The 27,461-nt window shown below is 48.2% G+C and overlaps 1 protein-coding gene and 1 non-coding gene across 4 annotated transcripts in view; both read right to left on the bottom strand.

Moving 5' to 3' along the window:
* The window catches only part of CBX1 (chromobox 1), a 35,404-nt gene extending 11,250 nt beyond the window's left edge, over window positions 1-24,154 (bottom strand). The window contains exons 1-2 of one of the 3 annotated variants that reach the window (XM_055387739.2): window positions 23,551-23,792; window positions 6,207-6,348 (exon numbers count right to left, since the gene is read on the bottom strand). The gene's annotated coding sequence lies outside the window, so the exon portion shown is untranslated. Of the gene's footprint in view, window positions 1-6,206; window positions 6,349-23,037; window positions 23,503-23,550 lie in introns of those variants that run through there. The other 2 variants (XM_031011365.3, XM_004041477.5) reach the window with 2 other exon arrangements.
* On the bottom strand, window positions 6,720-6,826 carry LOC115934723 (U6 spliceosomal RNA). The gene has a single exon (XR_004070487.1). It is a non-coding gene; the product is annotated as a U6 spliceosomal RNA (small nuclear RNA).
* Window positions 24,155-27,461: the final 3,307 nt, after the last annotated feature.

Below are 27,461 nucleotides of genomic sequence, written 5' to 3'. Positions count from 1 at the left end.
GGCGAAACCCCATCTCTACTAAAAGTATAAAAATTAGCTGGGTATGGTGGCGCTCGCCTGTAGTGCCAGCTACTCGGGAGGCTGAGGCAGGAGAATTGCTTGAACCCGGGAGGCGGAGGTTGCAGTGAGCCGAGATCACGCCACTGCACTCCAGCCTGGTGACAGAGCGAGACTCCATCTCAAAAAAAAAAAAAAAAAATATATATATATATATATAAAATGTCTTAGAAAAATAAATAGCATTTCTTTCTGAAAAGTTTAATCTATTTATTTGCTTATTTAGAGACCAGGTTATAAGACTGCCTAATTTTTGTATTTTCGGTAGAGAAGGGTTTTTGCCATGTTGCCAATGCTGGTCTCGAACCCCTGGGCTCAAGCGATCCACCTGCCTCGACCTCCCAAATTGCTGGGATTACTGGCATGAGATCTGGCCAAAAAATAAAACAGCACTGACTATTATCCACCTGATCCTTCTGCTATGAGCCGAAAGGGTCAGCATAGCTTCTAACTGATCTCTACCTACTGCAAGCTTATCCTCCCTTTATCATTAATTAGCATGGCCTCAGAGAGGAAGAGTCATAGAATGGCATAATTGTTAGGTAAAGAAAGCCCCCAAATGGGGAAATCTAAAGTAAAGCATTCTCATGACTTCGATCTTTACTCACTTTTATTTTTTGAGACAGAGTTTCGCTCTTTTATCATTAATTAGCATGGTCTCAGAGAGGAAGAGTCATAGAATGGCATAATTGTTAGGCAAAGAAAGCCCCCAAATGGGGAAATCTAAAGTAAAGCATTCTCATGACTTCGATCTTTACTCACTTTTATTTTTTGAGACAGAGTTTCGCTCTTGTCGCCCAGGCTGGAGTGCAATGGAGCACTCTCAGCTCACTGCAACCTTCACCTCCTGGGTTCAAGCGATTCTCCTGCCTCAGCCTCTCAAAGAGCTGGGATTACAGGCGCTCACCACCATGCCCAGCTAATTTTTTTAATACTCTTAGTAGAGACAAGATTTCACCATGTTGGCCAGGCTGGTCTCGAACTCCTGACCTCAGGTGATCTGCCTGCCTCGGCCTCCCAAAGTGCTGGGATTACAGGCCTGAGCCACTGAGCCTGGCCCTTTCCTTACTTTTTAAGTACTGTCTTAAGAGCAACTCAAATAAGAAGAATATAGAAAACAGATCCCCGCTTCTTCCTGAGCTTTCTTTACTGGCTCATCCCAGAGCATCTACATCCAGAGATACTGTATTACTGGAGATTCCCAGCCAGCCTTCCCAACGTGTTTTTTTGTTTACAACTAGTTATCTAGGGTTTCAAGAAAGCTATTTGTCAAAATCAGTATAGAGGTCAGGGCTCGGCAGCACACACCTGTAATTCCAGCACTTTGGAAGGCCTAGGCAGAAGGATTGCTTGAGCCCAGGAGTTTGAGACCAGCCTGGGCAACGTAGTGAGACCCCATCTCTACAAAAAATAATCAGCTGGGTGTGCTGGGAGGATCTCTTAAGCACAGGAGGTTGAGGCTGCTGTGAGCTGTGATTGTGCCACTGCACTCCAGCCTGGGTGATGAAGCAAGACTGTCTTTAAAACAATGATAAAGAGGCTGGGCGTGGTGGCTCACACCTATAATCCCAGCACTTTGGGAGGCCGAGGTGGGCAGATCACGAGGTCAGGAGATCGAGCCCATCCTGGCTAACACGGTGAAACCCCATCTCTACTAAAAATACAAAAAATTAGCTGGGTGTGATGGCGGGCACCTGTAATCCCAGCTACTCGGGAGGCTGAGGCAGGAGAATGGCATGAACTCGGGAAGCGGAGCTTGCAGTGAGCCGAGATCATGCCACTGCACTCCAGCCTGGGGGACAGAGCGAGACTCCATCTCAAAAAAAAAAAAAAAAAAAGAAAAAGAAAAAAAAGGAAAAATGATCTATTATTTTATTTATTTTTTTGAGATGGAGTCTCCCTCTGTCGCCCAGGCTGGAGTGCAGTGACGCAATCTCAGTTCACTGCAACCTCCACCTCCCAGGTTCAAATGATCCTCTTCCTTAGTCTCCCGAGTAGCTGGGACTACAGATGCACACCACCACTCCTGGCTAATTTTTTTGTATTTTTAGTAAAGACGTGGTTTCACCATGTTGGCCAGGCTGGTCTCAAACGCTTGACCTCAAGTAATCCGCCTACTTCAGCCTCCCAAAGTGCCGGGATTACAGGCGTGAGCCACTGTGCCAGGTAATTTTATTTTTTTTTTAATGACACAATTATCTTTTTTTTTTTTTTTGAGACGGAATTTCGCTCTTGTCACCCAGGCTGGAGTGCAACAACGCGATCTCAGCTCACCACCACCTCGGCTTCCCAGGTTCAAGCGATTCTCCTGCCTCAGCCTCCCAAGTAGCTGGGATTATAGGCGCGTGCCACCACACTCAGCTAATTTTTGTATTTTTAGTAGAGACAGGTCGCCATGTTGGTCAGCCTGGTCTCGAACTCCTGACCTCATGATCCACCCGCCTCAGCCTCCCAAAGTGCTGGGATAACAGGTGTGAGCCACTGTGCCGGGCGCCAAGCTTCTGTTAAACTCCTGGCCTCACACAATTCTCTCGCTTTGGCCTCCCCAAGTGTTGGGATTACAGGCATGAACCATGGCGCCCTGCCTACTCATTTATTATTTACAATACTCCCGGCCGGGCATGGTGGCTCACGCCTGTAATCCCAGCACTTTGGGAGGCTGAGGTGGGTGGATCATGAGGTCAGGAGATCGAGACCATCCTGGCTAACATGGTGAAACCCCGTCTCTACTAAATGTACAAAAAATTAGCTGGGCGTGATGGCAGGCACCTGTAGTCCCAGCTACTTGGGAGGCTGAGGCAGGAGAATGGTGTGAACCCAGGAGACAGAGCTTGCAGTGAGCCGAGATCGCGCCACTGCACTCCAGCCTGGGCGACAGAGCGAGACTCCGTCTCACAAAAAAAATAAAAAAAAACAATACTCCCAAGAGTTACTAGTTGACACTAGTAACTGAGTTGACTGGACTACAAATGGGGGAGTATGGTTTTACAGTATGTACTCAAACCTCAGTTTGAGATCCTCAGTTGTCCTACTTAGCCAACTCATATGGTTTATATCACAATATTGTAAACAAAGAAATCTAGCATTGCCATAATTTTTGCCTAAACATTTGCTGAGTCTGCTACATTTGAAGATTCCTAGAAAAATAATGCTTTACATTTGCATTATACTTTACAGTTTACAAAGTGCTACCACATTATCTCATTTAATCTTCAAAACCATCCTGTGAGATAAGCCATTCAGATGTTATCTCTGCCTCACAAATAGACCAAATTTAGATGAAATAGATCACCTAAGGTCGCACAATTAAACGAAGCACTGCACTTCAGTAAGGCCATCTAGCAAGGCTAGGCTAAATGCACTGTTGAACACATAAAACTAGCAGCTAGCCACAAACCTACAGGGTAACATCCCTCCAGCCTGTATAAGGAAAGGACACAGAGGTCTCTTAAGATGACTCCTCCCTACAATTTGTCACTGGTCAATAAGAAAGTGACTGGTAATGATTTTTCTCAGAAAAGACCTTGAAAGGTATGGCTCTGTTAAAAAAAAAAAAAAAAACAATGATTTTTAATTGGTTTCTGGAATATGAAGGTATTCATTGTTTATTAAACCTGCAGACAGAAACAAAGCTGGGTTTTTAATGCCCCAGCAGTCTTTTGAGTCTTTTAAATTGACAAGTGCTACATAGTGTAGAATTTTTGAAGTTAAACATCTAGCAAGCAGACTAGAGAGAGAACTACTGAGAAAATGTCAATTTTAAGAAACCAGGCCAGGTGCGGTGGCTCACGCCTATAATCCCAGCACTCTGGGAGGCTGAGGAGGGCAGAATCACCTAAGGTCAGGAGTTCAAGAAAAACCTGGCCAACGTGGCGAAACCTCGTTTCTACTAAAAATACAAAAAAAATAGGCTGTCACGGTGGCATGCACCTGTAGTCCCAGTTACTAGAGAGATTAAGGCATGAGAATTGCTTGAACTCAGATGGCAGACATTGGCAGTGAGCCAAAATCACGCCACTGCACTCCAGCCTGGGTGACACAGCGAGACTCTGTCTCAATAAAAAACAAAACAAAAAAACCCCAAAACTTGTTTACAGTGTCCCAAGGAATCCAGGAACAGTGTAAATCTGAATCAAGAGTAATTAATTCATAGCTCAATTTTAAGAGAAAGAGTACTGTTGTGATTTTCCTCACCCACCCTCCACCCCTGCACTGAGGAGCTAGAAAATGTAAAGAAGCAACAATGCTACTTGACTGCAGAAGGCAGTAACATAACAGACACAAGCTTAGGCATTTCATTTTGGTTTGAAATAGTTTGTACTGTGAAAGGGCACGAGAAGGCTTCAAGAAGCCAGTATGGCCACAGCTCTTGGCTGCCACCATAAACATGAACTATGAAGTACTATGCTAGGAACTTCCACGACTCTGATTTCTTGCCAGTTTGAAAAAACCAAATTATAAATGTGAGGCCATGGTAACACCTACAGACCTAAGAAACTAAACCAGTAGGGTTTCTAGCTAAATGCCAAGGTGAGGCATTTAAAATGTTGGTCAGGGCTGGGCATGATGGCTCACACCTGTAATCCCAGCACTTTGGGAGGCTGAGGCAGGCAGACTACCTGAGATCAGGAGTTTGAGACCAGCCTGGCCAACATGGTGAAACCCTGTCTCTACTAAAAAATACAAAAATTAGCTGGGCGTGGTCGTGCACATCTGTAATCGCAGCTACTTGGGAGCCTGAGGCAGGAGAATCACTTGACTTCAACCCAGAAGGCGGAGGCTGCCTTGAGCCTAGATCACACCACTGCACTCCAGCCTGGGCTATAGAGTGAGACTTCGTCTCAAAAAAAAGAAAAACAAAAAGAAAAAAACAATAAATAAACAAAAATGGCCGGGCGCGGTGGCTCACGCCTGTAATTCCAGCACTTTGGGAGGCTGAGGTGGGCAGATCACAAGGTCAGGAGATCAAGACCATCCTGGCTAACATGGTGAAACCCCATCTCTACTAAAAATACAAAAAATTAGCTGGGCGTGGTGGCGGGCGCCTGTAGTCCCAGCTACTCAGGAGGCTGAGGCAGGAGATCAGTTGAACCTGGGAAGCAGAGGTTGCAGTGAGCCCAGATCACACCACTGCACTCTAGCCTGGGCAACAGAGTAAGACGCCATCTCAAAAAAAAAAAAAAAAAAAGAATTCAGAGGAAAGTGAACTCTGAGTCAAGAACCTTCACCTCTATGAGAATCAGAATCACCTATGGAGTTTAGAAATACAGATGCCTGCCTGGGTGTGATAGCTCACGCCTGTAATCCCAGCACTTTGGGAGGGGAGGTGGGTGGATCACGAGGTCAGGAGTTGAGATCGGCCTGGCCAACATGGTGAAACCCCAGTCTCTACTAAAAATACAAAAATTAGCTGGGCGTGGTGGTGTGCACCTGTAATCCCAGCTACTCAGGAGGCTGAGGCAGGAGAATAGCTTGAACCCGGGAGGCGGAGGTTGCAGTAAGCCAAGATCATGCCATTGCACTCCAGCCTGGGCAACAGAGTGAGACTCCATCTCAAAAAAAAAAATTTAAAAAAAGGCTGGGCGCAGTGGCTCACGCCTGTAACCCCAACACTTTGGGAGGTCAAGGCAGGCAGATCACGAGGTCATGAGATCGAGACCATCCTGGCCAACATGGCGAAACCCCGTCTCTAGTAAAAACACAAAAATTGGCCAGGCATAGTGGCACACGCATGTAGTCCTAGCTACTCGGGAGGCTGAGGCAGGAGAATCACTTGAACCGGGGAATCAGAGGTTGCAGTGAGCTGAGATTGTACCACTGCACTCCAGAGCCTGGCAACAGAGCGAGACTCAGTCTCAAAAAAAAAAAAAGAAAAAAGAAAAAAGAAGAAATACAGATGCCTAGACCCCACTCCACAGCGAATACATGAGGAAGTGGTGTTTTTAAAGCAGTATTTTAATTTTTTCTAATTAAAATCATATATTAACATTCAATTACAAAAATATATAATGTGGCCAGGCGCAGTGGCTCACGCCTGTAATCCCAGAACTTTGGAAGGCCAAGGCGGGCGGATCACAAGGTCAGGAGTTTGAGACCAGCCTGGCCAACATAAGGAAACCCCCATCTCTACTAAAAATACAAAAAATTACCTGGGCGTGGTGGCAGGCGCCTGTAATCCTAGCTACTTGGGAGGCAGAGGCAGAAGAATTGCTACAACCTGGGAGGTGGAGGTTACAGTGTGCCAAGATCACGCCACTGCACTCCAGCCTGGGAGACAGTGCGAGACTCCGTCTGAAAAAAAAAAAAAAAATTTTTTTTTTTCTTGTTGCCAGGTGTGGTGGCTCACGCCTATAATCCCAGCACTTTGGGAGGTCGAGGTGGGTGGATCACGAGGTCAGGAGTTCGAGACCAGCCTGACCAACATGGTGAAACCCCATCTCTACTAAAAATACAAACATTAGCCGGGCGTGGTGGCGCATGCCTGTAATCCCAGCTACTCAGGAGGCTGAGGCAGGAAAATCACTTGAACCCGGGAGGCGGATGTTGCAGTGAGCCAAGATCACGCCACTGCACTCCAGCCTGGGCGACAAAGCGAGACTCCATCTCAAAATAAATAAATAAATAAATAAAAATTTCTTACTTTTGAATTTTTAAAAATACTTAAAAATATGGACTGCTTCATGAATTTGTGTGTCGTCTTTGCATAGGGGCCATGCTAATCTTCTCTGTATCGTTCCAATTTTAGTACATGTGCTGCTTAAGCAAGCACCAGTTTACCATTTTATACAATGCTATGTATCTTTGACATTATTCCATAAAGATCTCCATCCCTAACAGCTGCCATAGTATTCCATTGTATGGTTTCCTTTTTTTATTATGAAGAATGCTGTTTTGACATTGGCAGTGAGCCAAAATCACACCACTGCACTCCAGCCTGGGCGACACAGCAAGACTGTCTCAATAAAACACAAAACAAAACAAAAAACCCCAAAACTTGTTTATAGTATCCCAAGGAATCCAGGAACAGTATAAATCTGAATCAAGAGTAATTAATTCATAGCTCAATTTTAAAAGCTGGCATCTGCATCTTTTTTTTTTTTTTGAGACAGAGTCTCACTCAGTCACCCAGGCTGGAGTGCAGTGGCGTGATCTCGGCTCACTGAAAGCTCCACCTCCCAGGTTCATGCCATTCTCCTGCCTTAGCCTCCCCAGTAGAGCTGGGACTACATGCGCCTGCCACCACGCCCGGCTAATTTTTTTGTATTTTTAGTAGAGAGAGGGTTTCACTGTGTTAGCCAGGATGGTCTCTATCTCCTGACCTCGTGATCCGCCCATCTCGGCCTCCAACAGTGCTGGAATTACAAGCATGAGCCACCGCGCCTGGCCAGGCATCTGCATCTTTCAAAGCTCCACAGGTGATTTTGATGAACATTCTTGGATAAAAGCTACTGCTGTAAGAGGATTGGCAAAAACCATATTCCTCAAGTGAAATTACACACATTACTGCAGACATAAATCAGTTCTCGGGGCCCAGCACGGTGGCTCAGGCCTGTAATCCCAGCACTTTGGGAGGCCGAGGTGGGTGGATCACCTGAGGTTGGGAGTTCAAGACCAGCCTGACCAACACGGAGAAATCTCGTCTCTACTAAAAACACAAAATTAGCCGGGCGTGGTAGCACATGCCTGTAATCCCAGCTACTCGGGAGGCTGAGATAATCGCTTGAACCTGGGAGGCAGTGGTTGCGGTGAGCCGAGATTGTGCCATTGCACTCCAGCCTGGGCAACAAGAGTAAAACTCTGTTTCAAAAAGAAAAAAAAAAAAAATCAGTTCTCATAGTTCGCTAGAATGCCAGTGAACATTTTATTTTCTCCATCACATTTACAATAACGATGAAGCAGTAAGGGAAGTAACAACTGATGTGCTTGAAAACAAAACCTCCTCTATATCACATTCAACACCATCCAGTCTAGACCTTTGTTGTACAGCAACGAAACTGGAAGAGCACTGCTTAAAAGATCCTCAGTGTCCCTTTCACCAGAAGAAAGGTAACAGGAGCACCAGAAGCATGATTAGGGTTCCTGTGTGGTCTGCTTCTCAGTGAAAGACCTGTTTAATCAAACACCAGGACAATAAGCAAAGCATAACTGTCACGATTCCAAGCCTTGGCCCCTAATATCTTTCACTTCTCTGACCTCTCAACTTTATGTTTATAGGTAGTCACGTATAGTTACTACATAACTCAGTTTCTTCATCTGTAAAACAGACTTAATGACCCTCATGCGATAACTGAGAGGTTAGCTTTTTTTCTTTCTTTTTTTTTTTTGAGACAGAGTCTCGCTTTGTCGCCCAGGATGGAGTCCAGTGGCGTGATCTCAGCTCACTGTAAGCTCCGCCTCCCGGGTTCATGCCATTCTTCTGCTTCAGCCTCCCAAGTAGCTGGGACTACAGGCGCCAGCCACCACGCCCGGCTAATTTTTTTGTATTTTTAGTAGAGACAGGGTTTTACTGTGTTAGCCAGGATGCTCTCAATCTCCTGACCTCGTGATCCACCCGCCTCGGCCTCCCAAAGTGCTGGAATTACAGGCGTGAGCCACCATGCCCGGCCCTGAGAGGTTAGCTTTTATGACCCCTGGCATTAATTATCTATTTATATATTTGCACATACACTCTACTTCTTCATTATACACTGCTAGAGCAGTATATATTCAGAGATAGCTCTCTGAAACCCAGTGCACTGAGAAAACTCAATGAGAAAACAACATTTTTGTCCTACAGATCTGGCTGAAATTCATGACTTGGTTTCTCCAAACAGCAGAGCAGTTCCAGAAAACACTCAAGAAGAACCCAGATATGGCTACTATGAATGAACCAAGAACTACAAAACAGAGAAACCAAGACCTTATTTCTGGAGGACTGAGATAGAAGAGCTGCCAGAAACAGAAATCACATTACATATACCGGAAGTGCAGGAATTTCTTTTGCTTTTCCATTTATCTGGCCCAGGGAGGAGAATAAAGTCACAAAGTTTGTGTAATAAACGGCAAAAGGAGGCCGGGCACGGTGGCTCATGCCTGTAACCCCAGCACTCTGGGAGGCCGAGGTGGGCGGATCACCTGAGGTCAAGAGTTTGAAACCAGCTTGACCAACATGGTGAAACCCCATCTCTACTAAAAATACAAAATTAGCTGGGCGTGGTGGCACATATCTGTAATCCCAGCTACTCGGGAGGCTGAGGCAGGAGAATCACTTGAACCCGGGAGGTGGAGGTTGTAGTGGGCCGAGATCGTGCCACTGCACTCTAGCCTGGGCAACAAGAGTGAAACTCTGTCTCTAAATAAATAAATAAATGGCAAAAGGAATTTACCTTCCAAGGAGTAAAGGAAGGAAGTAAATTCTGGATACAAACAGAAAATTTTAACGAAATTTATTTGTGACTTTTTTTTTTTGAGATGGAGTCTGGCTCTGTCACCCAGGCTGGAGTGCAGTGGCATGATCTCGGCTCACTGCAACCTCCGCCTCCTGGGTTCAAGCAATTCTCCTGCCTCAGCCTTCCAGGGCGTGCACCACCACCCCTGGCTAATTTTTGTATTTTTAGTAGAGATGAAGTTTCATCATGTTGGCCAGGATGGTCTCGATCTCGACCTCATGATCTGCCCACCTCAGCCTCCCAAAGTGCTGGGATTACAGGCATGAGTCACCGCGCCTGGCTATTTGTGACAAAAGTTTTAAGATTTCTGATGACCTATGTAAGTATAAAAATCAGTTTTGGTAATCCACACAGTAAAGTTCCTTAAGAAACTTTGAAGACTGTGATTTCAACCTCAGTTTTTATTTACATGTATATATTTTTTTCTAGCCAATCACCCAATTAAATAAACAGTCTCAGAATTCATATAGCTTTTGCTGTACTCAAGACAAAAATATGGGAATCAGCTCTGATTCCTCATCCTCCATATCCAGTCTCTCACTAAATCCTGGTAATTTTATATCTTAAATATCTTCCAATTCATACTTTTTTCTAGCCCCACTGCTGCTGCTCTATTCGAAGCCACCATCATCTCTTGCAATGGATAACTCCTGATCCAATTCATTTTCAACACTAGCCAGTGATTTCAAAATGAAAATCTATCTCTTCACATCATTATCTGTGGGCATTTGAGCTGAAGGCCCCTGCACCTACACCTATCAATCATCATTACCTTGCGCTTTACCCAACTTTTCACTTAACCAATTTCCTTAGCTTAAATGTCACTTCCTTAGAATTCCTTCCCTAGAGCCCCAGACTGGGTTAACTCTGTATGAACATGCTCCTATTGTATTCGTTCACATAACAATTATCCACTGGGCACCTATTACGTGTGAGGTGCTGGAAAAATGGGGTAGACAAGACAGACAAAATCCTTGATCTCTTAGACCTTATTATTCTAGTGCAGACAAGTGAGTGAGCACTATTGAGTGTGTGCACACGTGTTTGCAAAGCATGGCACAGACAATAAACAAGAAAATATTACTGATAAATGTTACAAAGCAAATTTCTTTAGAATAACATTTAAACAGAAACCCGAACTACAAGGAGACAACTCAGCCAAAATAAGAAAAGCACTCCAAGTTTAGGCAATAGTTGGTTTGAAAGTCCTAAGGTGAGAATGAGCTTGCTTTATCTGAGGAAAAGAAACATGGCCAGGTGGAAAGACCTCGACTAGACTGAGGGAATGGGAGGCAGGGAGAAGATGACAATTATTTTGCATATCACTTCGTACTTCATTCCTTTTTCCATCTAGTTCTTTTTACCATTCCATTTTCTTTCCCCCTCTTTTAACCCCAGTTTAGGTTGAAGATCTAGTCAGTTAATGGCTATCAAAGTTCATAACTGCAGATCTTCTAGCTTTTTTTTTTTTAAGATGGAATTTTACTCTTGTTGCCCAGGCAGGAATGAAGTGGTGTGATATCGGCTCACTTTAGAACTCTGCCTCTGGGGTTCAACTGATTCTCCTGCCTCAGCCTCCCAAGTAGCTGGGATTACAGGTGCCCGCCACCATGCCCAGCTTTTTTTTTTTTTTTTTTTTTTTTTTGAGACAGAGTCTCACTCTGTTGCCCAGGCTAGAGTGCGGGGGCATTATCTTGGCTCACCGCAACTTCTGCCTCCAGGGTTCAAGTGCTTCTCCTGTCTCAGCCCCACCAAATAGCTGGAATTACAAGCACGCGCCACCATGCCCAGCTAATTTTTTTAATTTTTAGTAGAGATGGATGGGGTTTTACCATGTTGGCCAGGCTGGTCTCAAACTCCTGACCTCAGGTGATCCACTGGCCTCAGCCTCCCAAAGTGCTGGCATTACAGGCATGAGCCACCACACCAGGCCTAATTTTTGTATTTTTAGTAGAGACGGGGTTTCACCATGTTGGCCAGGCTGGTCTCGAACTCCTGACCTCAGGTGATCCACTCACCTCGACCACTCAAAGTACTCAGGTTACAGGCGTGAGCCACCATGCCCAGCCAGATCTTTTTTTTTTTTTTTTGAGACGCAGTTTCACTCTTGTCACCCAGGCTGGAATACAATGGTGCCATCTTGACTCACCGCAACCTTCGCCTCCCAGGTTCAAGTGATTCTCCTGCCTCAGCCTCCCAAGTGGCTGGGATTACAGGCATGCGCCACCATGCCCAGCTACTTTTGTATTTTTAGTAGAGATGGGGTTTCTCCATGTTGGTCAGGCTGGTCTCGAACTCCTGACCTCGGGTAATCTGCCCGCCTTGGCCTCCCAAAGTGCTGGGATTACAGGCGTGAGCCACCATGCCCGACCAGATCTTCTAGCTTTTAATACTATCTATTAAAAAATAAAATAAAATTAGCGAGGCACTGTGGCTCACACCTGTAATCCCAGCAGTTTAGGAGGCCAAGGCAAGGGTTGTGGAGTGGTTAAGGCCATGAGTTTCAGACCAGCCCGGGCAACATAGCAAGACTCCATCTCTCTCTCTCTTTTTTTTTTTTTTGAGAGGGAGTCTTGCTCTGTTGCCCAGGCTAGAGTGCAGCTATCTTGGCTCACAATCTCCACCTCCCGGGTTCAAGGGATTCTCCTGCCTCAGCCTCCCGAGTAACTGGGATTACAGGTGCCCGCCACTGCACCTGGCTAATTTTTCTATTTTTAGTAGAGACAAGGTTTCACCATCTTTGCCAGGCTGGTCTCGAACTCCTGACCTCGTGATCCACTTACCTCAGACTCCCAAAGTGCTGAGATTGCAGGCGTGAGCCACCACACCCAGCTGTGAGACTCTATCTCTAAAAGATTAATTAATTAGGCCGGGCATGGTGGCTCAGGCCTGTAATCCCAGCACTTTGGGAGGCCGAGGTGGGCAGATCACCTGAGGTCAGGAGTTCAAGACCAGCCTGACCAACATGGAGAAACCCAGTCTCTACTAAAAATACAAAATGAGCCGGGAGTGGTGGCGCATGCCTGTAATCCCAGCTACTCGGGAGGCTGAGGCAGGAGAATCGCTTGAACCCAGGAGGCAGAGGTTGCAGTGAGCCGAGATCACACCATTGCACTCCAGCCTGGGCAGCAAGAGCAAAACTCTGTCTCAAAAAAAAAAAAAAAAAAAAAGAAAAGAAAAGAAAAGAAAGAAACAAATTAGTTGGGCATGATGGCAGGCGCCTGTAATCCCAGCTACCCAACTACTTGGGAGGCTAAGGCAGGGAGAACTGCTTGAACCCAGGAGGCAGAGGTTGCAGTGAGGCCAGATCATGACACTGCATTCCAGCCTGGGCAACAGAGCGAGACTCTGTCTCAAAAATAAAATTAAAAAAAAAAAAAAAAAAAAAGACACAGAGGACAGGTCTCGGAAAAAAAAAATACAAAAAGGTAAACAATGCAAGTTCAAGTGAGAGTCCGAAATGGCAAGCATACATAATTACCAAAAGCAGTATAAGCAATAAAAAGTAGCCATAAACGCACTATAGGAGGTTGGAGGAAGAACTGGCGAGGGCATCAGTAAACATTTTGAAAAGCTGAGTTTGAAACCAGGCTTTACTAGCATTTGAAAAGGTGTACTGGTAGGGCAATTTGGCTTCAGGAACTGTTGTAAACAAAGGCAATGTGACACATATAAACCAGTTTGGGCTGGAGCTGACTGAATAGGAAATATTTTCTACAAGGTTTCCTCCCATTTAAAACAAAAGGCCAAAGTCCTCAGTGTAACACTTATATTCTTCGGTTCTTATTCCAAACTAATTATGTCCCTTCTTCCCTCACAAAATCTACATTCCTGTCAAAGACTATAACCTGGCCACAACCTGAACATATCCTATGTTTCCTCCATAGCTTTGCTCATCTATTAAGTACTAAGAAGTGTGGGCTTAGGCCCGGCATGGTGACTCACGCCTGTAATCCCAGCACTTTGGGAGGCTGAGGCAGGCGAATTACCTGAGGTCAGGAGTTCGAGACCAGCCTGACCAACATGACCCCATCTCTACTAAAAATACAAAATGAGCTGGGTGTGGTGGCGCGTGCCTGTAATCCCAGCTACTCCAGAGGCTCAGGGAGGAGAATCGCTTCAACCTGGGAAGCGGAAGTTGCGATGCGCCAAGATCGTGCCACTGCACTCCAGCCTGGGCATCAAGAGTGAAACTCTGTCTCAAAAAAAAAAAAAAAAAAAAAAAAAAAAAGAAGTGTGGGCTTGGTAGGGCGCAGTGGCTCATGCTTGTAATCCCAGCACATTGGGAGGCCAAGGCAGGTGGATCACTTGAGGTCAGGAGTTCAAGATCAGCCTGGCTAAGATGGTGAAACCCCAACTCTAGTAAAAATACAAAAATCAGCCAGGTGTGGTGGCACACGCCTGTAATCCCAAATAGTCAGGAGGCTAAAGCAGGAGAATTCCTTGAACCTGGGAGGTGAAGGCTGCAGCGAACCGAGATTGCGCCACTGCACTCCAGCCTGGGATACAGGACAAGACTCTGTCTCCAAAAAAAAAAAGTGTGGGCTGGGCTCTGTGGCCCACACCTGTAATCTCAGCACTTTGGGAGGCCGAGGTGGGTGGATCGCTTCAGGCTAGGAGTTTGAGACCAGCCCAGCAACATGGTGAAACCCCGTGTCTACTAAAAATACAAAAAAAAAATTAGCCAGAGCCAGGTGTGGTGGTGGGCGCCTGTAATCCCAGCTACTTGGGAGGCCGAGGCAAGAGAATCGCTTGAACCTGGGAGACGGAGGTTGCAGTGAGCTGAGATCATGCCACTGCAGTCCAGCCTGGGCAACAAGAGCAAAACTCCATCTCAAAAAAAAAAAAAAAAAAAAAAAAAAATTGCCCTCTCCCTCTCCCTCTCCCCACGGTCTCCCTCTCCCTCTCTTTCCACGGTCTCCCTCTGATGCCGAGCCGAAGCTGTACTGTACTGCTGCCATCTCGGCTCACTGCAACCTCCCTGCCTGATTCTCCAGCCTCAGCCTGCCGAGTGCCTGCGATTGCAGGCGCGTGCCGCCACGCCTGACTGGTTTTCGTATTTTTTTGGTGGAGACGGGGTTTCGCGGTGACGGCCGGGCTGGTCTCCAGCTCCTAACCGCGAGTGATCTGCCAGCCTCCGCCTCCCGAGGTGCCGGGATTGCAGACGGAGTCTCGTTCACTCAGTGCTCAATGGTGCCCAGGCTGGAGTGCAGTGGCGTGATCTCGGCTCGCTACAACCACCTCCCAGCTGCCTGCCTTGGCCTCCCAAAGTGCTGAGATTGCAGCCTCTGCCTGGCCGCCACCCCGTCTGGGAAGTGAGGAGCGTCTCCGCCTGGCTGCCCATCGTCTGGGATGTGAGGAGCCCCTCTGCCTGGCTGCCCAGTCTGGAAAGTGAGGGGCCTCTCTGCCCGGCCGCCATCCCATCTAGGAAGTGAGGAGCGCCTCTTCCCGGCCGCCATCACATCTGGGAAGTGAGGAGCTTCTCTGCCCAGCCGCCCATCGTCTGAGATGTGGGGAGCACCTCTGCCCTGCCGCCCAGTCCGGGATGTGAGGAGCGTCTCTGCCTGGCCGCCCCGTCTGAGAAGTGAGGAGACCCTCTGCCTGGCAACCGCCCCGTCTGAGAAGTGAGGAGCCCCTCTGCCCAGCAGCCACCCCGTCTGGGAAGTGAGGAGCGTCTCTGCCCGGCAGCCACCTCGTCCGGGAGGGAGGTGGGGGGGTCAGGCCCCCGCCCGGCCAGCCACCCCGTCCGGAAGGGAGGTGGGGGGGTCAGCCCCCCGCCCGGCCAGCCGCCCCGTCCGGGAGGGAGGTGGGGGGGTTAGCCCCCCGCCTGGCCAGCCGCCCTGTCCGGGAGGTGAGGGGCGCCTCTGCCCGGCCGCCCCTACTGGGAAGTGAGGAGCCCCTCTGCCCGGCCAGCCGCTCCGTCCGGGAGGGAGGTGGAGGGGTCAGCCCCCCGCCTGGCCAGCCGCCCCGTCCGGGAGGGAGGTGGTGGGGTCAGCCCCCCGCCTGGCCAGCCGCCCCGTCCGGGAGGTGAGGGGCGCCTCTGCCCGGCCACCCCTACTGGGAAGTGAGGAGCCCCTCTGCCCAGCCAGCCGCCCCGTCCGGGAGGGAGGTGGGGGGAACAGCCCACCGCCCAGCCAGCCGCCCCGTCCGGGAGGGAGGTGGGGGGGTCAGCCCCCCGCCCGGCCAACCGCCCCGTCGGGGAAGTGAGGGGCGCCTCTGCCTGGCTGCCCCTACTGGGAAGTGAGGAGCCCCTCTGCCCGGCCAGCCGCCCCGTCCGGGAGGGAGGTGGGGGGGCTCAGCCCCCCGCCCGACCAGCCGCCCCGTCTGGGAGGGAGGTGGGGGGGTCAGCCCCCCCGCCCGGCCAGCCGCCCCGTCCGGGAGGGAGGTGGGGGGGTCAGCCCCCCGCCCGGCCAGCCGCCCCGTCCGGGAGGTGAGGGGCGCCTCTGCCCGGCCGCCCCTACTGGGAAGTGAGGAGCCCCTCTGCCCCGCCACCACCCCGTCTGGGAGGTGTACCCAACAGCTCATTGAGAATGGGCCATGAAGACAATGGCGGTTTTGTGGAATAGAAAGGGGGGAAAGGTGGGGAAAAGATTTGAGAAATCGGATGGTTGCCATGTCTGTGTAGAAAGAGGTAGACATGGGAGACTTTTCATTTTGTTCTGTACTAAGAAAAATTCTTCTGCCTTGGGATCCTGTTGATCTGTGACCTTACCCCCCAACCCTGTGCTCTCTGAAACATGTGCTGTATCCACTCAGGGTTGAATGGATTAAGGGCGGTGCAAGATGTGCTCTGTTAAACAGATGCTTGAAGGCAGCATGCTCGTTAAGAGTCATCACCACTCCCTAATCTCAAGTACCCAGGGACACAAACACTGCGGAAGGCCGCAGGGTCCTCTGCCTAGGAAAACCAGAGAACTTTGTTCACTTGTTTATCTGCTGACCTTCCCTCCACTATTGTCCTGTGACCCTGCCAAATCCCCCTCTGCGAGAAACACCCAAGAATGATCAATAAAAAAATAAAAATAAATAAAAATAAAAATTAAAAAAAAAATAAAAATTAAAAAAAAAAAAATTAGCCAGCATGGCGCACCTGTAGTCCCAGCTACTCAAGAAGCCGAGGCACGATAATTGCTTGAATCCGGAAAACGGGGTTAGGATGCAGTGAGCTGAGATCGCGCCACTGCACTCCAGCCTGGGTGACGGACCAAGACTCTGTCTCAAAGGAAAAAAAAAAAAAGTGTGCTCTTGACTGGGCTTGGTGGCTCACACCTATAAATCAGTACTTTGCGAAGTCGAGGCGGGTGGATCACTTGACGCCTGGAGTTCAAGACCAGCCTGGCCAACATGGTGACACCCCATATCTACTAAAAATACAAACATTAGCCAGGTGTGGTGGTGCATGCCTGTAATCCCAGTTACTTGGGAGGGTGGGGCACAAGAATTACTTGAACCAGGCAGGCAGAGGTTGCAGTGAGCCAAGATCTTGACACTGCACTCCAGCCTCAGTGACAGAGCAAGACTCTGCCTCAAAAAAAAAAAAAAAAAAAAGAAAAAAGAAAGTAGTGTGCTCCTGTACAGGGCCAACAGTCAAAATCCTATCCATTCTTCAAGATCCAGCTTAAAAATGCTACTTTCTCCATGAAGCCTACCCAACCTAGCTAAATAATATTTCTCTTTTCTTTGGGGTTCCGAAAGCATTCTGTTTCTATTTTTACTTGCACATACAATTAAAGGTAGGTCTGGAACCTGAACAAGTTGTTGAACCCTATATGGACAATAAAGATGGATGTCTCAGGCGGGGCACGGTGGCTCACGCCTGTAATCCCAGCACTTTGGGAGGCTGAGGCAGGCAGATCTCCTGAGGTCGGGAGTTCGAGACCAGCCTGACCAACATGGAGAAACCCCATCTCTACTAAAAATGCAAAATTAGCCAGGCACGGTGGTGCACGCCTGTAATCCCAGCTACCTGGGAGGCTGAGGTTGCGGTGAGCCGAGATTGCACCATTGCACTCCAGCCTGGGCAACAAGAACAAAACTCCATCTCAAAAAAAAAAAAAAAAAAAAAAAGGATGACTGTCTCAGAAGCATCAGGGAATAGAATTCCAAAGCTATAAGCTTTTAAGGGAATAAGCAGCAAGATAAATCTGATCCATAAGCCCTAAAGAGAAAACAAGAAAGAAGTACCTTTTGTTGAAAGAATCAGCAACTACATACCAATCATCAAAAGGCAGGTGAAGGCATGTGTAGTATATTCAGGTGGTAGTCTTGTTTCTAAACTGCTTGTAGTCTGTAAGCTGTGGCTATTTGCGAAGCAAATGCTTTCCAGATGGAAAACTTGACTAAGCAGAAAATAAGAATTTATGCCACACACACAGTTAGCAGTTTCTTTTTTTTGGAGATGGAGTCTTGCTCTTTCACCCAGGCTAGAGTACAGTGGTGCAATCTCGGCTCCCTGCAACCTCCGCCTCCCAGGTTCAAGCAGTTCTCCTGCCTCAGCCTCCCGAGTCACTGGGATTACAGGCATGCACCACCACGCCCAGCTAATTGTGTATTTTTAGTAGAGACGGAGTTTCTCCATTTTGTTCAGGCTGGTCTTCAGTTCCCACCTGAGGTGATCCACCCATCTAGGCCTCCCATAGTGCTGGTATTATAGGCGTGAGCCATCACGCCCAGTCAGGAGTTTCATTTTTAAAGGAACACCAGCCCTTGAATTCCAGAGGATCTAAGGCTAGAATGCTGGTGTGCGAATACATTTTGAATTTTATCTGAGATGTGTTCTGAAACTTGGAAAACCCCTTGAGTATGTTGACATGGATATTTTGACACAGATTTTTGGGTTGAGAGGCCACAAGAGTCTACAAATGTTAGTATGGACACAGAGATACCTCAAGCTATCTTTCAAAGGTGAATTTAAGATAAAATAAAAGTGGTTAGAAAGCTAGACCAGAATTATGACTACATTGGAAACGTATCAAAACACCACAGTGGCCAGGCATGGTGGCTCACACCTGCAATCCCAGCACTTTGAGAGGCTGAGGTGGGTGGATCACTTGAGGTCAGGATTTCAAGACCAGCCTGGCCAACATGGTGAGACCTCATCTCTACTAAAAATACAAAAAAAGTTAGCTGGGCATGGTGGTGTGTGCCTGTATTCCTAGCTCCTCAGGAGGCTGAGGCAGGAGAATCACTTGAACCTGGGAGGTGGAAGCTGCAGTGAGCTGAGTGGAGTGCACCACTGCACTCCAGCCTGGGTGACAGAGCAAGACTTGTCTAAAAAAAGAAAAGAAAAACAAAAACCACCACAGTGGGCCAGGTGCAGTGGCTCATGTCTGTAATCCCAGTACTTTGGGAGGGTGAGGTGGGAAGATTACTTGAGGCCAGGAGTTCGAAACTAGCCTGGGCAACATAGTGAGTCCCTGCCTCTATTTATGTGAGAAAAATAAAAGTTCAAAAAACCCCACCACAAGTTGGGTGTGGTGGCTCACGCCTGTAATCTCTGCACTTTGGAGGCCAAGGAGGGTGGATCACCTGAGGTCAGGAGTTGAAGACCAACCTGGCCAACATGATGAAACCCCATCTCTACTAAAAAAATACAAAAAATTAGCCAGGCGTGGTGGCAGGTGCCTGTAATTCCAGCTACTTAGGAGGCCTGAGACAGGAGAATCACTTGAACCGAGGAGGCGGAGGTTGCAGTAAGCTGAGATTGCGCCACTGCACTCCAGCCTGGGCAACAAGAGCGAAACTCCGTCTCAAAAAAAGAAAAAAAAACGCCACTACATTGTACCCCATAAGGATACACCATTCTTGTCAGTTAAAAATTAATACTATAGGCTGGGCGCAGTGGCTCACACCTGTAATCCCAACACTTTGGGTGGCCGAGGAGGGTAGATCACCCGAGGTCAGGAGTTCAAGACCAGCCTGGCCAACATGGCAAGACCCCCATCTCTACTAAAAATACAAAAATTAGCCGGGCGTTGTCGGGGGCCCCTGGTAGTCCCAGCTACTCCGGAGGCTGAAGCAGGAGGATCGCTTGAACCTGGGAGGCGGAGGTTGCAGTGAGCTGAGATCGCACCACTGCACTCCAGCTTTGGCGACAGAGCGAGACTCTGTCTCAAAAAAAAAAAAAAAAAAATTAATACCATAGTTCTGTTACGCACTCAAAGTGTCAACTATTATTTTAAAAGGCACAATTTCACAGACAAATTAGGTCGCCCCCTTCTGGTCATCAAAGTATAAATGCTAAAGGCAGGAAAGATTTAATACAAGTTATTCTATGCAAATATTGACAAGATCTAAATTTTGTCCATATCTGAGTAACTTCTCCAAATAACCTTGGAAAGGCTATTCAATTTTTCAACAGACATTGCTACTGGTAAATTATTGCTCAGGTCAATACAAAGGACACAGAAGATTTTTCAAGATTCTTTTAAAACAGATATATTCAAGCTATTTGCTTGCTGACAAAACCCAGAATCTGAGGCCTGAGGTATTTAAAACGGCCAGTTGCACAGCCTGTATACCTTTTCTATATTTAGTACCAGAGTGAGTACAAAACTGAAGCTAACCATTCTGGGCAACAGAGACTGTCCCTACAAAAAAGAAGCCATGCACGGTGGCATGAGACTGTAGTCCTAGCTACTCAAGAGGCTGTGGGGGGAGGACTGCTTGTGTCCAGGAGGTTGAGGCTTCAGTGAGCCATGACGCCACCACTGCACTCCAGCCTGGCAACAGAGCGACACTCTGTCTTAAAAAAACAAAAAACAAACAAACAAAAAAAAACAAAGAAACTGAGGCTAAGACAAACATGGCAAAGCAACAGCTTAACTCTGCCAAATGTCACAGATACAGGACAAGCAAACTACTATGCACATTAATTTGGCTGAGTTCTCAGAATGGATCTCAAAGCTCCCCTACTCATCATTCATTCATCAACAATCTGAACGGCCTACTATGTGCCAGGCACTAATGAACAAGAGGTACGTCCCCATTTTTTCATTTTTCTTTTTTTGAGACAGAGTTTCGCTCTTGTTGCCCAGGCTGGAGTGCAATAGCGCGATCTCGGCTCATGGCAACCTCCGCCTCCTGGGTTCAAACGATTCTCCTGCCTCAGCCTCCCAAGTAGCTGGGATTACAGGTGTGCACCACCACGCCCAGCTAATTTTGTATTTTTAGTAGAGACGGGGCCAGTATGGCCCCATTTTATGGGAGCCCATAAACTAGCAATTAGCCTTCTACTCCAGAAACTCTTCGTGGAAAGAACCTATGAAGTGAAAATCTACCAAATCTAATGCAAAATCTCTTACACCACTGCAGATAGGAGTTTTTTTTAAAAAAAGGGAGGTTTTGCTAGATAAACCACTAGAGGATGGCAAAATTTAATGAATTATTTTCAAATGGTGTGAACAACAAAGAGAAACATTTTCCTAGTCCTTAAAATGGGCACAAGAATGAGTGCTATCTTTCTTTAGAGGTATAGTTTGTAAGTTATAGGTATCCTGTATTCAGAAATGCAGAAGACCAGGGTAACTTACTTACCACTAGGCTTCTATTTACATTCAAAACTATTTATTTCACACACCATCTATCTATCTATCATCTATCTTTTCTTTTTTTTGAGACATAGTCTCGCTCTGTTGCCCGGGCTGGAGTGCAGTGGCGCGGATCTCGGCTCACTGCAACCTCTGCCTCCCGGGTTCAAGCGATTCTCCTGCCTCAGCCTCCCGAGTATCTGGGACTACAGGCATGCGCCACTAGGCCCAGCTAATTTTGTATTTTTAGTAGAGACAGGGTTTCACCATGTTGGTTGGCCAGGATGGTCTCGATCTCTTGACCTCATGATCCGCCCGCCTCAGCCTCCCAAAGTGCTGGGATTACAGGCGCAAGCCACCGCGTCCGGCCCTTTTTTTTTTTTTTTTGAGACATAGTCTCCCTCTGTTGCCCAGGCTGGAGGGCGGCGGCGCCAATCTCGGCTCACTGCAACCTCTGCCTCAGGTTCAAGGGATTCTCCTGCCTCAGCCTCCCAAGTAGCTGGGACTACAGGCGCCCGCCACCACACCGGGCTAATTTTTCTATTTTCAGTAGAGACGGGGTTTCACCATGTTGGCCAGGCTGGTCTCGAACTCCTGACCTCAGGTGATCCGCCCACCTCAGACTCCCAAAGTGCTGGGATGACAGGCTTGAGCCACTGCGCCCGACCCTACTATTTATTTTTTTTAATGAGAAACAATTTAGGATACAGCAGCCATTGAAGAAAAATATCACCACAGGGAAAACCGTAAATGACTTCAGGTCCTCCACTCCCCTGAAGCTTCATTAAGGTGCCACCGGTTTCAATACAAGTGCTTTTCAATCACACCACTTTCATATAAAAGTCTATAAGGCACCTAGGGAGGAACACCGGCATTAATTTCCCCATTGTATTCCTGAATCTATTCCAAAGCCTTGGACCTTTCACAATCTTTCCAAACTGCTGATGTGACTCTTAACACAATTGAGGAGGCTACTTTACCCTGGGCTAGGGGTTCTAGTATATAACTGATTATAGCTGAACTTTTTGTAAATTCCACCTCAATTGCGTTAAACCAACACGTCTAAATGTAACACCAATTTATGAAAAACCCTCATTTGAAACTTTGGAAAGAGGTAAAATATGGCCAGGCGCAGTGGCTCACGCCTATAATCCCAGCACTTTGGGAGGCCGAGGCGGAAGGATCACGAGGTCAGGAGTTCGAGACCAGCGTGACCAGTACGGTGAAACCCCGTCTCTACTAAAAATACAAAAATTAGCCGGGCTTGGTGGCGTGTGCCTGTAATCCCAGCTAGTCGGGAGGCTGAGGCAAGAGAATCGCATGAATCCGGGAGGTGGAGGTTGCAGTGAGCCAAGATCGCACCACTGCACTCCAGCCTGGGCAACAGAGTTAGACTCTTCTCAAAAAAAAAAAAAAAAAAAAAAGAGGTAAAATATTGCTCACTCTGTATTCAAATTTTCCAACAAGGAAAAGCTGGCTAAAAACAGAAGGGCCCACGAAACAAATATTACCTCACAATCTCATATAATTTTCCTGTCTCCCAATTTCTCGCACCTCACACGATCTCACAATCTCTCACTACCTCACGCCGTTCCTTAACTATTAACTCATCTACATATTTTTACAATTTCATCACCTTTGTGAGACCAGTTACGATCCCACACAAAAACGTACGGAACTAATTTTGAATCAAAGCAAGAACTGCACTTGGACTTTTTTAACTCCCCAAAGGAATCATGGAGTGAAGGTAGTAGGAAACCTGGAAAAGTGAAAAAAGTGTATTCCATCCTTTCTTCGCACATTATTCTTACAGCCTTCCCACTGTAAGGACCCATCAGGATGCAAGGGCGGCCTGCTTTCCCCTTTTTTCTGACATACCTTACAGAAATATTCTCCGGATCTCCGCCCTACTTATCCTAACAGCTCCTCCCCTTCCAGAGTCAGGCCCAGCAAACGCCTGCCCCTCCCCCTCCGTGTCCCCTTTCCCAATTTATTCCACACATCTCCTCCTCCAATCAGCACACCTTGTGCGGCCCTGGGCCTTCTTCCAACTCACTCGACGTTACTCCTCCGTAGTCCTGCAAAGTCAGGTTCCTCTGGCAGTCCCAGCCGGACCCGGCGTCTTCCGAATACAGTTACAAACCTCGGATCGTGCGGTCGTCAGAGCCCCCTCACGCCTATCCAAGCCTCAAGCCTGTCCCCTTCCGCCCTATCCAGCAGCCGCCCAGCCAAGCAACATTGTTCCAGACCACCCGGGCCCCGAAGAGCGGCCCCCAAGTGCTCGGCCCACCCCCAAGCACTCAGTCTCTGGCTCAGGATTCGCGCCCCGCCCTCTCCATCCTTCACGCAGCTGGCACCGACGCCTCAGCGACAGGCGAAGAGCTCAGCGCGGGAAGCGGAGAAGCAGGACGCTGGACCTGGGCGCGCTCCCCGCTCCTAACCTCCGCCTCGAAAGCGCGGCCCCTCACGCAGGGCTCCCGCCGCCGCCGCCGCCGCGCCCCCTCCCCCAGCTCTCCCGCCTCCAGCGGGCTCCTCACCTCAGAGCAGCGCCCAAGAGCCCGAGAGAAATCGGTGCTGCGCTACTGGAGCGTCGCGTCGGGTCGCCTGGGGGAGTGGCGCCCAGGAAGGCAGCAAGCCGGGTGGCCGCAGTGGCGTCCCTCACTGAAGCGGCGTACCGCAGGCCCCGGCCAACGGCCCTCCCCTCAGCCGAACAAAAGAGCCTCGCACTCTGCGCTGCCCGCCGCTCGCACCGCGCAGGCGCAACGACCCGCCGCACGGCACCATGGGCCTGGGGGGGGGGGGGGGGGGGGGTCTGTCCAAGACTACAAGGCCCGAAGCGCCGCGCGCCGCGCACGCACAGTAGGCGAGGGTGGTAGGGACTTCTAGTTTTTAAACTGTAACGGTGGAGAGATTGCAGCGTAGAGCGTTGTAACCTAGAATATTAGAACATATGGGCCAGGGGCAGTCGCTCACGCCTGTCATCCCAGCACTTTGGGAGGCCGAGGCGGGTGGATCACCTGAGGTCAGGAGTTCGAGACCAGCCTTACCAACAAGGTGAAACCCTGTCTCTACTAAAAATGCAAAAATTAGCCGAGCGTGGTGGCAGGCGCCTGTAGTCCCAGCTACTCAGGAGGCTGAGACAAGAATTGCTTGAACTTGGGAGGCGGAGCTTGCAGTGAGCCGAGATCCAGCCACTGCGATCCAGCCTGGGCGATGGAGCGAGACTCCATCTCAAAAAAAAAAAAAAAAAAAAATTAGAACATATGATTTTTATAAGCGAGCCCCCTGATGCTTGGCCCCCAAAAAATCAACCACTTCTGGACAGTTCTGTAATTCACATCCTCAAAATTTTTGAATCTTAAGATTCTTCACCAGAACTTTATCATATCGCCGCTGCCTCAAATTTCCAGTGATTTCTTAGTCCTCAATCTCTGCCTCCTCAAATCTCTGTAAAATTCCTACTCACGCCGGCACGGTGGCTCAAGCCTATAATCCCAACACTTGGGGAGGCGGAGGTGGGTGGATCACTTGAGGTCAGGGTTTCAAGACCAGCCTGGCCAACATGGTGAAACCCCATCTCTACTAAAATACAAAAATTAGCTGGGCGTCGTGGCGGGCGCCTGTAGTGCCAGCTACTCGGGAGGCTGAGGGAGGAGAATCGCTTGAACCCAGGAGGTGGAGGTTGCAGTGAGCCGAGATCGCGCCATTGCACTCCAGCCTGGGCAACAAGAGCGAAACGTCGTCTAAAAAAAAAAAAATACTGTTCAGTGTTAAGATTACTTCCCCTTCGAGGTCTTCCCTGATTCCCTAGAGTAGGTTAGGTCCCCCCATAGGCCTCTCATAGCTTCCTGAATTTCCCCCTTTTCACCGGCTGCGCCACAAAAATGTCCTCTTTTTCATTGTAAGTTGTGCTCACCTTTTTCAGTGTCATTAATTTCCGTCAGCACCTTTCACCCAATCATCCCAAGGAAACACACAATTAGGAAAAAAACATGTTTTTAAGCCACAATATAACTAAAGTTTTATTTTTTTATTTTAAAGTATCCTTCTAATCAGGAGGAAGAGGGAAACTCTATTGCACTCTACCCCAAAAGGCAAGAGTTTGCATTTATAAGACAGTTTTGCTGATGCAGGCACTGTTCAGGGCAGGAGTTTGCATTTATAAGACAGTTTTGCTGATGCAGGCACTGTTCACGGCTCTGGAGAACTGTCATGTAAGAAAAACCCAGCCCGGCAATATCATAATAGAGTTTAGTTAAAAGGGCTTCAAGAAAGCACAGAGAAGATGAGAGGTGAAGCCAGCTAGACTTCCTGGGTCGAGTGGGGACTTGGAGAACTTTTCTGTCTTACAAGAGGATTGTGAAATGCACCAATCAGCGCTCTGTACCTAGCAAGGGGATTGTAAAATGTACCAATCAGCACTCTGTAAAAACACACCAATCAGCCCTCTGTAGCTAGCAAGAGGATTGTAAAATGCACCAATCAGCACTCTGCAAAATGCATCAATCAGCGCTCTGTAAAATGCACCAATCGGCAGGAATCTAAAAGTGGCCAATCACGGGGAGGATTGAAAAAAGGGCACTCTGATAGGACAGAAATGGAAAATGGGTGGGGACAAATAAGGGTGTACAAGCTGGCCCCCTGCCCCCCACCCATTCCCGTTAGCCAGCAGCAGCAACCTGCTCAGGTCGGGTTCCACGCTGTGGAAGCTTTGTTCTTTCGCGTTCTTTCGCTCTTCACAATAAATCTTGCTGCTGCTCACTCTTTGGGTCCCTGCCAGCTTTAAGAGCTGTTTTTAACACTCACCATGAAGGTCCGCGGCTTCATTGTTTAAGTCAGGGAGACCACAAACCCACCGGAAGGAATCAACTCCGGACACAAAGAGAGCAATTCTTCCTGAAACATTTGGGCTGGGTTTCTATGAAGAAGCAAGTGAGAAGCAAGCATCTCCTCACTTCCTCCTGTAGTGTACTGTTTTTGACTGATGATAATGATGACAAAATTAGTTGTAATGATAATTAGCTACTATTAATGAGTGCTTTTTTTTTTTTTCCCCCTGAGGCGGAGTCTTGCACTGTCGCCCAGGCTGGAGTGCAATGGCAAGATCTCGGCTCACTGCAACCTCCGCCTCCCGGGTTCATGCAATTCTCCTGCCTCAGCCTCCCAAGTAACTGGGATTACAAGTGCATGCCACCATGCACAGATAATTTTTTTGTATTTTAGTAGAGACGGGGGTTTCACCATGTTGCCCAGGCTGGTCTTGAACTCCTGAGTTCACGCAATCCACCCGCCTCAACCTCCCAAAGTGCTAAGATTACAGGCGTGAGCCACCACGCCTGGTTTATTTTTTATTTTATTTTATTTATTTATTATTATTATTATTTTTTGAGACGGAGTCTAACTCTGTCACCCAGGCTGGAGTGCAGTGGCATGATCCGGTTCACTGCAACCTCCACCTCCCGGGTTCAAGCAATTATCCAGCCTCGGTCTCCCGAGTAGCTGGGATTACAGGTGCCCACCACCATGCCCAGCTAATTTTTTTGTTTCCCGAGACTGAGTCTTGCTCTGTCACCCAGGCTGGAGGGCAGTGGTGAGATCTCGGCTCACTGCAACCTCCACCTCCCGGGTTCAAGCAATTATCCAGCCTCAGTCTCCTGAGTAGTTGGGTTTACAGTCGCCCGCCACCGTGCCTGGCTAATTTTTGTAATTTTAGTAGAGGGAGGTTTCACCATGTTGGCCAGACTGGTCTCGAACTCCTGACCTCAAGTGGTCCCACTGCCTCCGCCTACCAAAGTGCTGGGATTACAGGTGTGAGCCACTGCACCCAGCCTTACTTTTTGTATTTTTAGTAGAGACGGGTTTTCACTGTGTTTTCAGGCTGGTCTTGAAATCCTAACCTTGTGATCCCCCCCGTTGCGGCCTCCCAAAGTGCTGGCGTTACAAGTGTAAGCCACCACACCTGGCCTATTTTTTTTTTTTTCTTTTTTTTTGAGACAGGATGTTACTCTCTCTCCTAGGCTGAAGTGCAGTAGTGCAATCACGGTTCACTGCAGTCTCAACTTCCCAGGCCCAAATCATCTTTCTCCCTCAGCCTCCTGAGTAGCTTTGAGCCACACCTTACTCAGCTAATTTTTTCTATTTTGTAGAGCCAGAGTCTTGTCACGTTGTCCAGGCTGGTCTGGAACTCCTGGGCTCAAGCAGGCCTTGACCTGTCTCGGCCTCCCAAAGTGCTGGGATTACAGATGTGAGCCACCATGCCTGGCCATAAATTCTTGATTGATTTAATCTCATTTCTGTCTAACTCCCAAACCATATTTCTGTCTACATAAAATGCTGCCATCCCTAATTCCTTGTATTGAGCTGAATTCTGCTCCCCATGGAGATGCCACCTATTTTCCCTAATTCTGGCATCTGTAGCCACACAGTAAGCCTAATCTTTCTTTCATAT

This window comes from Gorilla gorilla, chromosome 4 (assembly GCF_029281585.2).
Source record: "Gorilla gorilla gorilla isolate KB3781 chromosome 4, NHGRI_mGorGor1-v2.1_pri, whole genome shotgun sequence".
NCBI lineage: Eukaryota > Metazoa > Chordata > Mammalia > Primates > Hominidae > Gorilla > Gorilla gorilla.
The sequence above is the reverse complement of the archived record's forward strand: the minus strand, read 5'-3'. Positions and strand labels throughout refer to the sequence as shown.